This window comes from Desmodus rotundus, chromosome 4 (genome assembly GCF_022682495.2).
Source record: "Desmodus rotundus isolate HL8 chromosome 4, HLdesRot8A.1, whole genome shotgun sequence".
Classification (NCBI taxonomy): domain Eukaryota; kingdom Metazoa; phylum Chordata; class Mammalia; order Chiroptera; family Phyllostomidae; genus Desmodus; species Desmodus rotundus.
Genome location: NC_071390.1, coordinates 105,357,532 through 105,370,583, shown reverse-complemented (window position 1 = coordinate 105,370,583; position 13,052 = coordinate 105,357,532). Strand labels below are relative to the sequence as shown.

At 42.4% G+C, this 13,052-nt stretch overlaps 1 protein-coding gene across 1 annotated transcript in view; it reads left to right on the top strand.

Moving 5' to 3' along the window:
• The window catches only part of ADARB2 (adenosine deaminase RNA specific B2 (inactive)), a 430,916-nt gene that overhangs the window by 168,374 nt on the left and 249,490 nt on the right, over positions 1–13,052 (top strand). The gene's annotated exons all lie outside the window — the stretch shown is intronic.

Genomic DNA, 13,052 nt, shown 5'->3' with positions numbered 1-13,052 from the left:
CCTCCACAACCCTTATTTTACTGGGGAAGCCCTCGGGTGTCAGATGTCCCACATCTGACATCCTTTCCCATTGAAAGCTCTTTTCCTAGGGGAGGGGTCCTGTGACTGTCTCTCAGATTCTTGGCATTTGGGAAATGTAGATTAATTGTCAACCTGGCTGTGTGAAAATGAAACTTGTTGCTCTCAGCTACTTGAAACATGAGGCTGAGAAACGGGGAGCACCACACATTCAGCACACCACCCTTACAATCACGTAGCAGCTCTCTCCACACTGATGGTGACGGTGAGAATCACCACTTATAGTGGCTCCAGGCAACTGTGTGGTTGTTGGAAATCCCTTTGATTTTTCTCAGCAAGCATGTAGGGACCTTTTAAAGACATTTTTAACTAAGGATTACATATGAAGACCCTGAGAGTTCCAGAGATTTTTTTAAGTATCCAAGTAGCTGAGTCACGAATTGGAGTTGTGTCACTTGGACTTCAAAACCTTGTTGTTAACCAGTGCATCTTACTGCCAAAACATACATAATTTCCGTAAGGAATTCCTGTGACTAATATGTGGCTTCTACAGCCATGTAACTCAGCCTACGTGACCCTCTGTCTTTGTTTGCTGAGCATATTTGAATAGTAAAACCCAGTCCCCTCAGGGGGATCACAGTGTCTATTGTGACAGGTTTTGAACTATCGTAATCAAAACTCGGGAGGACAGCGGGGCTTAACCTAGGTAAATGCTCTTGACCTTTCTGAAAGGTGTTCTTTCTGTCGAATTAAGCATTTCAGTTTAAATCATGGTGTTGCCTTATTCTCAGGAATGGACAAAATAAAGAACTATCTGAAAAGTTTGTATTTAGTGTCACATATTTAGTAAATACTTAAGTATCATTTGATATCACCTTCATGTAGAAAATGGTTCCTTCTCTGAGAAACCCAACCCTGAGCATCCATCATCCTGGAAAAGTGTGAAATAATTTTCCCTTAATTTTCTTCCTGCAGAAATTGACCTATACAAGCAAAAATGAATGTAGAGTGACACTAGGTTTTATAGTCTCACTACTCAACCAAACTACAGGCATACTAAACAAGCTGGTTCTTACCACTCTGTGTTGAGAACGTCAAAACATGGCCAGACAAAAATTGGTAACCAGCGAGTGCTCTCTGCATCCCTTTCAGCCTGGATGATTCCCTTGTTATCATGTATTAGAAAGAAGAGTAGAGCCCATTGTTCTTCTTCTCTAAACTTAGCTTTTTGTCTGCTTGTTTGTTTTAAAAAATATATAATGGCCCTGGCCAGTGTGCCTCAGCAGGTTGGAGCACCGGCCCATACACCGAAAGGCTGTGGGTTCGATTTCTAGTCAGGATACATACCTAGGTTGTGGGTTCTATCCCTGGTTGAGGAGAATATGGGAGGCAACCAATCGATCTCTTTCTCTCACACTGATATTTTCCTCTCTCTCTCTCTCTCTCTCTCCCCACCCCTCCTTCCTTTCTGTCTAAAAAGCAATGAAAAAAATGTCCTCTGGTGATGATAAAAAAGAAATTAAAGGAATAAAAAATATAATGTATACCCATGGAAAAGCTTAGACAATTAATCCAGATATCAAGAATGAAAATGAACACTGACTCACAATCTCACCACCCAGATATGTGTTTTTAGAATTTTGGTTCATGTCCTTCTGGATACATTTTTATGCATACACATACGTGCAAAGTTATTATAAAAATAGGATCATACAATGTGTGCCATTAGGTAATTGAATTTTTAGCCTAACAGTATATTATATAAAAATCCTTAAGTGAATATATTAGCAAGGTAAAAATTTACACGTGCTCCTTTGTATGGATACAATAGTTTTTGCTAGGTATTTATACTGCATATACTTTGTGGTCTTGTGAGAAATACTGGCATGAAAACTCTTACACATATGCCAATGTCAATTCATTTGAGGATAAATTCCAAAGTAAAATCCTGGGTCAAAGACAGCACGGGCACTGACACTAAGTGACATACTCTGTCCAGGGCATTTAAGCTTCAGCAAAGACATTTCCAGTTGGTAGAATGAATCATCTGAATGCTCTATAATTTTTCAAGAGAGCAAAGGGAAAAAAGAGTTATAAAATGTATGTAAGATGGAAACATAGTTGGGCCTTGTATGACATGCTACAGAAAGTCCCAAATCCTGCAGGCTATGATCTAATGGTCTAATGGTCTAGTAATATAATGACCATATCAGAGCACCCGGGAAGTCAGTGGAGCCCAGAGGAATAGACATGGGCTGGTGAGGGGTCTACGTGTACCTTCTGACATTGCTCTAGATCTTAGTAGGACACGGAGACTTGGCAGCTGTCTCTGGCTCCACTGTAGGTGGCTCCTCTGCAGGGCTTTCAGATACAGAGATGCGAAGGTCTCATTTCACCCAACACATCTTAGGAGAGATTCAGGAATAGGTATTTCTCTCCAGAACGCTTAATGTGCAAGACATGGTTTTACTAGGATACATGCTAAAACATTAAACAAATGTATGTTTTCAGAGATGTTATATGTGTGCCCTGGCATAGGACATATCAATGGATACAAATTTAAAAATGAAATTCAGATCATTAAATAACTTTAAAAGTCAACACTTGTCTTGGAATTGAACAAATCATCTAGGGTTTTGGCTTTGGGGGGCGGGGCAAGGGAGTTGGGGGAGTAAGAGTGGTGGTAAAATGAAGCAGTGGCTAAATATCCAGCTTTTAAAGTCCATCTTTTTGAACCACTGCTCCTACTTAAGAGGAATGGAGGAGCCAAAACTCCTTCATCAACATGATATTTTCTGATTTGACTGGAAGAATCCTGTATCCAAAACTTTCATCACTAAAATTTTTTTATGGGTTGGTCCTCTACACACAAGCTAAATATTGCCTGCTGTGCTTCATCTATTGTCTTATCCTTGAATTGACTTTTGCTTCCCATTAAGCAGGTCTATTTCTTGGTGACATAGTACTGAAAGAGATATGAATTATGCCCTCCTTCATTCACTCAAGAAATATTTAATGAGCCCCTGCTCTGGCATAACCACCGCCCTCCATACTGGAACTGTATGTAATTGTGGGGAAACCTACATCTCCCTAGAGCTCATATCTGGTTATTCAGATGAGGAAACAGAGATCTAATAAAATTAAGTAGTTTTCTGGCTAGCTTATAACAGAGCTGGAAGCAATCTTGTAGTTCTCAGGGCTTTTACACGGTTCTGTGTGCCAGTGGGCTGGGTTCCCAGGATCCACATTCTCCTGGGAAAAGGTCTCCAGAAGGCTGTGCACAGGCATCCTGACAAAATTGCTAATTAGCAACCCAAGGAGTGTACGGTGTTAGCAAATTCAGAAGGCACGCTGGCCAGAACAATAAGAAAAAGAAATAACAAAGACAAAAAATCTTAAATCCCGATATATGAAAAAAGTAGGCGGGTCTCCATCCTTTCCTAGTCATATCAAGAGTACTATAGATTTACCAAACCAACTGGAATTATACACTTAATACTTGCTGAAAATACCAGCTCCCATAATGGCTTTTCCCCAGAGAAAATTAGAGCATTCCAGGATTTCTCTGCCTCACTTAGCTTGTAGTGAGAATTATAAAGAAGGACAAGTAAAATTTGCCTTTTGATATGAATTTGCTTAAATGAGCTGAAGGAGAAAAATAAATGAGAATCATTTCCTGTCCCATTCACCATTTAGCAGATCCTGCCATTTTCCAATAAAGGATAGCAGAAAGTACAGGTGACTTCCAGGGCGAGCATCGGAGTGACGTTATCTCTCTCTCACTTGGTGCAGCTGCCTCCAACTCCGAATTTGAAATTTTCTAATGGAAACCCTCCCTTCAGCAGGCAGGGGCCCGGGATCACCAGCATCAAGCATCGCTCCTTGCAGCAAAGCAGAACGAGAACTCAGACAAGCAGTGACCTGAGCGGGGGCATGCCTGTTCTTTCCTGCTTCTTGGCATGAATAATGACTCCTGAAATGGAGTGTGTGTAAGGCTGAATCACAAAAAAACAGGTTTAAAATAAACTACCCAGCACATCTCCCATTTGCTATCATCACTGAGATCTTTAAAATCCACATGTCTCCATGCAGCTATTTGCAACCTTCTTGTTATCATTCCATGAATTATTATTATTATTATTATATGTTAACTCATTTTTCTTTATTTCTGATGCATCTCAGGAGTGTGCAGAGGGTCATGTGTGAAGGGCTGCACTTCAGATGACGTTTGTGCACTGCCCCATTAAAATAAGTGTTTCTTTTCTGGTCTTTATGGTGTGAAACAGGATGACATTGTCATAGGAAATGAAGCCAACCTTCCTTTTCTACAGCCAACATAGTTAAATAAGCAGACGTTCTGTCTGAAGGGATTGTGTCAAGAAGGTAAGCCTGAGTAGTAAGCTGGCTGGGCACATCCGAAGCAGGGCTCCGGCTCATGAAAAGGGAAAAAGAAAAGAGAGAAGTTGCCTCTGTGGAGTCAGTCATTAACTAGAGTTGTCAATTACAGAACTCTCTGGGTTGTCCTCATCTCCAGGAGGTGAGGACAGACTTGAGCAAGGACTGGAGCGAGGTGGTTCATTTGGGATGAGGGAGGAATGACACAAAGAAGGGAGGGCAGCCAGAGGTACATCCTCCCTCCAGATAACCTGGGGCGCACTGGAGTCAATATTTCTGGGGAGACTTCTGGGTTTGGTGTAGGGTAAGCCTCAGAACCCTGCCTGGGGGAGCCAGGTATTCATGCACAGACTGCCCTCAGCTCCAGTCCAGGGCCACTTCGCACTCCTGGGGAGCCCTGACATGGCACATGGACCACGGCCCAGTAGAAGAACCTCAAGCAAAGAAACACAGGTGCACATAGAAGTTCACCTTTTCCATGGATGTGAGGAAGATGAGAGCTGTGGTCAGAGCCCTGGCAGCATCTGCCTCAACAGGGATGCTTGGTTTGAGTTTGATTTGGGTTTTGACCCTAAATCTGAGGCTGGCTCAGATTCCCTACCCAAAAATATGGAACCAGAGCATGGAGAAAGTCATGGGACTATATATACAGTGCTAGGCAGAGAGCAAAAATAAGGACGAAATGCAAGTGCACTATAACATAGGCTTTCCTTAAACCTTATAAGGGAGAAATCTGCTCACGAAACCACCAGGTAAGAATTGTATTATTTCTACAAGTGCCAATTGGCCAGTGAGTGCCTGGCAGTTCCTTGATTTTTCAGGGGCTTGGATAAGGTGTTTTTGGATCTCAGGTCACTTTTTCCTTGGGCCCCTGAGTGCCACTGCTGCAGGGGCTGGCGGGCACTCAGGAGCTGCCACGGCAGTTAGGAGAGACTGTCCTTCTGCTGTGCAAAAGACAAAAGCTAGACAGTTACCTCACTTCCTCAAGCTCTCTGGACAGCAGGGTCAGCATTCACTTATGTCTTGGTTCTATGGTGACCTTGGGAGGATGTCCTTACTGTTCCATCACAGGAATTCTCCCCAGAGGACCGGCCAGAAATGAGGAGCTGGTGTGAATGAGAATAGAAATGGTCCTGGCGGCAGCCAGACACTCAAGGTCTCCTCCTGAAACCACACAGCGCTGTGCTCCCCTGAGCTCGTGCTCACATGGCTGCTGGCTCCATGGGTTGGGGGCCAGGAAACCTGTGAAATGGACTGCACTGCAGTAACTAAGAGATTGTCACCAGGCCTCCGGGCTCCCGGGAAGATTGGTGGTGCATTCAGACTCCCTCACGCTTCCTGAGACAATTCTGGATGCTTCCTGCCGTTGCACAGGTCCCCTCCCATTTTCTTCTTTTTTATGATGCTGGATGATCACTGCTGTTCCTCTGAAAAGCCTCCAGCTAAAATTTAATTTGATCGTGGCAGATACATTTGTTTTCAGGTACAAAACAAAGGCTTTCAATTCATGTCAGCTATCGGCACTTGCACACATTCTGACCTTTCCATCTTATTCTCTTTTGCCTCTTTTTCTGTTTTCTTCTGCTGCTGAGACCTGACAGTCATCCTGTGCCTCAAGATGTGAGTTGTCTGTTTCTCAAGGATAAGTGCTAAAACCCTGTACTTTTCTTCTGCCTTGGGCTTGAGCATACAAGCTCCACCATTTCCTGCAACATGGCCCAAGTTCCTAATTTTCCATGTACTTGGCAAGGTGTAAATACCCCTTCATAAAGGATTTCTTACTCTCACACCATAAAACCCATCAGACGTGTGAGTACGCTGGAATCACTCAGAAGACCTGTGTAAAGGCAGTAGTTATTAGGCGCATGAGGCTACTCAAATCTAATCAAAATTAAATAATGATTTTTAAACACAATTATTTTATGTTTCAATTGCAGTTGACATGCAGTATTATATTAGCTTCAAATGTACAGCATAGTGATTAAACATTCATATAACTTACGATGTGATCACCCTGATAAGTCTATACCCATGTAACACCACATGTAGTTATTTACACAATTATTGGCTATATTCCCTATGCTATTCTTAAATTTTAAAAAAATTTAATGTAGTTTCTCATTCTCCCCAGCCACATTTCAAGTGCCTGATGGCCACATATTGTTGGTGGCTTCTACACTGGATGGCCCCAGACACAGAAAGTTCCATTTTTGCAGAAAGTTCAATTAGTAATTCTGGTCCAAATTGAAAGAATAACCTACTGAAGCACGAACATTAGATGGAAAGTATTTTCCAGATAATGGACATTAAAAGAAATATATTTAGTATCACATGATCATTGAGAGACATGAAAATTCCAAAGTCATTTCTTATTTAAATGATTGGAAAGCAATTTAGAATTAATGGTTGTTACACTGAAATGGAGATGTACCTTAGACTACTTCCCGGACTATTAGCCTAAAATGTGAAATCCACTCCTGTGCATATTCAAGAGTGCTCTGTATTAGCAAGAGCAAACATATGTTTACACAGGTACGTATTTTTACCAGTTTGTTTACACACCACCTTATTCAAAAATTCTTTGAATGACTAATTCAACTAGTCATAATAGAATAAAAAGAGTGTGTCATTGAGGGCAGAATAATAAAAGGAAGCCAGAGAGAGTTGGCAAAACACTAAAACATGCTCATGAGTTAAAGGATTTTAAATAGAAATCCAAAGGTTTTTTAGCAATAAAAACAGAGAGGAAATTGGATGAGCTATGATTTCTGTGTTGATGTGATAAAACTAGAGCATCCCACAGCAATTTCCCGTCTAGCAAACCCATTAGCCGCTCTTGCCACTGAGTCTCTCCAAATCGTCACTGAGCTTCCTGACCGCAGACACTGTAGGTGTTATATAACCGTCACACTCCCCAGGACAGGGCTGCCCTGAAATCACAGCGCCCCACAGTCACTGGCCCTCATCACCACCCCCGAGGAGGCGCTTTGTAATGGAAGACTCTCACTTACTTACACTCATGTTACTTCTTTATATATTTTGGATATTAGCCCCTAATTTGAGGTATCATTTGCAAACATCTTCTCCCATTCAGCAGGTTGCCTTTTTGTTTTGTTGAAAGTTTCTTTTGCTGTGCAGAAGCTTTTTAGTTTGATGTAGTCCTATTCATTTATCTTTTTTTTCTTTTGCTTTCCTTGCCTTTGGGGTCAAGTTCACAAAAGACCTCTCTGAGACCAACGTCCATAAGTTAGTGTCTATGATTTCTGCTATTTATTTTATTGTTTCAGGTCTTCTATTTAAGTCTTTAACCCACTTAAGTTCACTTTTGTGTTTGGTGTCAGACAGCAGCCTACTTCTAGTCTTTTGCACTTGGCTGTCTAGTTGTCCCAACACCATTTATTGAAGAGGCTTTCCTTTTTCTATTGTATATTCTTGGCCTCTGTGTCAAATATTAGTTTTCCATATATGTGTGGGCTTGCATATATGCTGTCGAAGCGAGCACTCCACTTACTTAGAAACCATACCTGGAGCAACAGAACCAACCAAAGTCTCAGGCTCACCCTGGGAAAAAGAAGGCCCAACACTAGGTGGAGAAGCCAGGTTTGCCTGATAAGCACTCTATACTGCATGATCTACACAGTGATGTCGCATCCAGGAACACGCTTTATTTTCATCCGGGGTCCATGCAAAATCACATTATAGGAAGCCTTATCACTGAACATATTTAAGAGCATTTTGAGTTCTAAGAGTCATTAATCCATGGGTTTCTTGAAGCTCTAGACTAAAACAGGTTTCTTAAAACAGGTAAACATTCAAATAAACTGCCAGGTAAATTTCATAGGAATCAGCTTGGCAGATTGTCTTCTGTCTGGTGGATCTTCGTTGAATGCCCACTGTGCAAAGGCTCTGTGATGGATACAAAGGTGAATGGGATGCAAACAAGGAATGTTTCCCCTGCATGGTGAGATCAGCTCCCATCCTACTCTACCTCATTGAAAATACAAAAAAAAAGGAGGGCCTCCAGCTCCATGTCTCCCAGAACAACAGACTATTCCAACCTTCACCTGTCTGTCGTTTGTGGCAGAGGTTTGGCCTGTGAGAGTATCATCAGCTAGTAAGGGTAGAAATTTGGAGGACAAACAATGTGCTTCTGAATCACACACTCGTGACTTTCAATCCAACCCTTCTACTTAATATCCCAGGACCTTAATTTCTCCAGAAACATCATCCGGTCTTAAGACTTCAGATTTCTTATCTACAAAATGATTGTGATGACACCACCCTCACACAGCTGATCTGAGGATGAGATGGCTAATGTCGGGCACCTGGTCTGCACCTGGGGTATGCAGGGCATTTCCTTCTCTTCTTGGTGGGCTCTCAGTTCATCTTCATGTTTGTCTCTCACTTCTTTCAGGCCTTTGCTCATAGGCTTCTGTGCCCCACTCCTGCTCCAACACTTCCTGTCTTGTTGGCTTTGCTTTTTTGCTCTCCAAAGGACTTATTGCACAAACACACATTCATACATACCCACACGTATGAACATATGTGCATACACAAGCGTGCACACATGTAGTCTGCCTCCTCTAACTAGAATGCAAACTATGTGAGAAAAAAATTCCAAGTGTTTTGTTCACTGCTTTTCCCAAGCATGAGAACAAAACCTACCACATCATGGGTGCTCAGTAAATTTTGTTGACTTAATAAAAGCTGTTTTTATAAAGTCTATGTGCTGAAATTAGGTACTTAGCTTAGTATGCACCAATACTTTAAATGCTCCTAAAAACCGCCACCCTACCCCTAGGCAATAGCCACAAGCAAACAGAACAAAACAAGCAAAGGAAAAAATACCTTGGAATTGAGAGTTCCTTCTAACTCATATTTAATTATTACTGATTTTATGGTAAAGGTTTTAGCATTCATATTTAGTTTAATTCTTGTGAAGAAATGACTTCAACAAGGGGAGTATTGGTCCAAGATTGGCAGTCATGATTACAGAATCATAAGGGGCCCTAAGGTATCATCAATTCTTTCATCTCTGAAGGTCTCCCAATTGGTTTCTTAGTATGAAATTCAAAAGAGGAACTATTCTCACAATTAGCCTGATGTCTCTGTTACAGTTTTCGTTTGAAAATGATCATATGCCAATACGTGTCCGCAGTGGTTGAAAACATAGTAAGAAGCAGCTTCTACAAATGGGATTTAAAGATAGGGGAACTTCAGAAGCAATTCAAAGATTAACACACAACTTTTAAAAAGGCCTGGCCTTGACTTAAAGAAAAAATAAAATAGCCGTGCCTATGGTTCCATATCATGGAAAGGGCTTAAGCTGATACCCCTTTAAAGGTCTCTGGTCACAGTCAGTTTAAATTCCCTTTCCCATTCCACAGCTGTTACAATGTTTTCCAAGAAGACTCTGGAGCTTAATTTGGATGTGAGCACTTCTGAGCCTGCACAGACCTAATGAGAAACTGCGCATCAGCAGTCTGGTACCACTTCACATCCTTTCCTCAAACACATAATCTAATACCTCTTCTGTGAGTCAATGAATTTATTAAAGACAAATAGTCAGTCCCATCTGCAAATCCTGCAGAATCCAGCATTTTGACTAAATGACATTTAGCCAAGTTGTAACTCTAATGGCAAAGAAAACAGTCTCAGCTCAGTCCTTAACCCTCCATCCCACAGCGAATATCATTTCCAATATCCTGCACAAATTCTTTGAAGGGTTTGTGCTTGGCAGGCCCCAGAGAGCTGCTGCAGTATTAGTTAATAGTGAGGACACATCAGGCTAAATTTATGGGTTATGGTCTCCCCTGATGGCATAAAAAATAAAATTAAAAGGAAGCCCCCAAAGAATGTTTTATCAGGTGTGGTGATGGGGCCCTCTCTGACAGGGAGGCCATAAAAGCATATCAGCACCCCCCAATGGGATGTGTTTACCAGTGAAGTCAAAGAGATTGATCGTTTTATCCAGGAATGGCATTTTAGTTCAACATATGGTTGCTGTTAGCCCAAAAAACACACTAATCATCTCATGCATTGCACGCAATAAAAGCAGAAAACCAGCACAATTATTGGTGTCTTTATGGACCCAGCTCCCCAAGGGATGCTCTGAAATGTACTCACTTTATGGACCACTCCTCGCAGTGTCTGAAGTGATGGGATCAGAGAATTTCTCACCTGAAGGCCCAGGTGAGTGCTCAGCCCTCAGCTGAGCTTGGGTTTAGGGGAGAACTTGCAGGAACTCTGGAGACTTCTGATGTCCACTAAAATCCAGGTTGATTTCTTAGAGCCTGACCTATTTGCCTAAGTTTGGCCTCCTGGGACACCAGTGTGAATACAACACTGTCAGTCTGCACTGTGCAGATGACCATGAAATGTTTCATGTGAGTCTCAAAATTAGCATCTGAGGGAGGCCCGCTGGATTCTTCTCATCTTGTAGATGAGGCAACTGATGTTCACCAGTGACTTATTCAAGCTAAGACTCATGCAGTCTGGGACCCAGACCACATGGTCTTCTCCTGCCTTATCATCAAAGGAGAGGCTGGTTGAGCTTCTGCAGGATGCTGGTCCTAGAAATGGAAGTAGGTCATATCACCAGTGATGGCTCACCATCCACTTCTGTTCCCCTCAAATCTATCTATTAATCCAAAGTCAAGCTTCCCAGTGTGGCTCAGTTGGTTGGAGCATTGTCCTGTAAACCGAAAGGCCACGGGTTCGATTCCTGGTCAGGGCACATGCCTAGGTTACAGGTTCATCCTGTGGTCGGGCCACATGCAAGAGGCTACAAATCAATGTTTCTCTCCCTCTCTCTCCCTCCCTTCCTTGCTCTCTAAAATCAATAAGCATGTCTTTGGGTGAGGACTTTAAAAAAAAGTCAACATTCTCAAAGACTCACTGGTTTGTGCTGCAATTGGTAATTCACATATGTACAAGCAACCTCACTGGACTTGCATTATCATGTAACCTGGGTGTTTGTCTTTATCTCCGCTGTGTAGTTCAGAACTGCCATGTTAAGAGACATTCCAAGTCTTGCCTGAGGTCACACAATTAGTAAACACCCCGAAAATTAGAGAAAAGCTCTGAGCACATTACTGGTGTCTGAACCATCAAGGAGCTAATGAAAAACTATGCTGTTGCCACCTGCCCAGACATAGCGACAATGGCAGAAAGTGCTATAGTTGGAAATAGATGCTGGAGGGATGGTGCTTCCAGCTTTTCTTCTCACTGGTTCTCCACACATCTGTGCCAGGAGACCCACGTGCATACCAGTGATCACACCACCTGCCATGCCACACGTCTGGCACAGTAACTCACATCAAGGCAGAGACACTCCTGCAGAGAAGACCCTATGTCTTAACCTGTGCTCAGGCCAGCACACGGTATGGCCTGGGAAGACAGTCACGCATCTTCGTTTCCCTTCCCTGCCCAAGATGATGCCTGAAATGTAACCTCCATTAGTAGAGTTTAATCCCAGTTGTTGAAAACTGTCACCCTGATCAAGTGTGAACGTTGCTGGGAGAAATCCACACTCCACATAATGCAGTTGGGGATGAGCATTGTGAATAAAGGAGCTGAGTGTATAGACTTTGGTGTGTGTTCACAGGGAAGGGGTGGGACTGGAAAAAAAACAATAGAGCACAATGTCTGCCTGGGAAGCCCTGAGAGAGGCTGGCTCTCCACATCCCTGCCTCGTGCTACCTTGATTACCCATCTCTCTCCCTAGCTGGTCTAGTCTTTCTCCCTCCTAACTGCAGGGTTTGGCTTGTCTTCTCCTCTAAGATGGGGACTTCCTCCACACCTCCTCCCTGCTTACTAGCAGGCTTCCCCTTCCACTACCCTACAAGCTAGTTTATTTATTATGGTTACTTTTTATCATTTGTCTCCTGTCCCAAATTTCAGGTAGTCGCTCAGCAACAATTTAAAGACTGAGGAAACGGTGCTTCAGCCCTAGCAGGTCAGAAACATTTCTGTCCCAGATACTTTGTAGCACGTTAGCTCAGTTTGACTGTCCTCTCTTGTAAAATGGACACAATGACAAGTTCCAGCCCAGGGATGGGCGAACCACAGGAGGACATGATGGGACTCAGAGGCACTCAATAGGTGTACTAGGCTTAGCATCGCTCTCATTGTTAACACTGTTCTGTGTTTTTCTGGAAGAGCATGTCTAAACAGACTGCTATTGAAGCAGAGGGCCCGGAAGAACCTAGAAAGTTCTGTACACAGCAGTCACCTAGATACAGAGATGCCTTCACTGATGTTCATACCGATGGCTTCTCATTACCTCCTAGACCTGAGACTATAGACAGAATTCTTCTCCTTCAGAAGAACTGCAGCAGGTGAACTTGAAATGAGCCGCATGACCAAATTCCAACTTTCACACAAATTTTTTACATGTCATCAAATTTCTTCCTGACCAATAACACCAAATTATTCATCTTTATGTGAAAAATATTGTAAAGAATTCTCATAGCAAGCAATGAACATATCTAGTAGTTTGGATGCACATTATTTTACCCAAAGATGCAGTAATATAGATTATCAGATTGAGAGTCAGTGTCTATTGATAGTAAAAGAAATAACTGGTAATAATTAGGTAATTGTCAGGCTGTGCCCTGATTTTGATATTGAGGATGAGA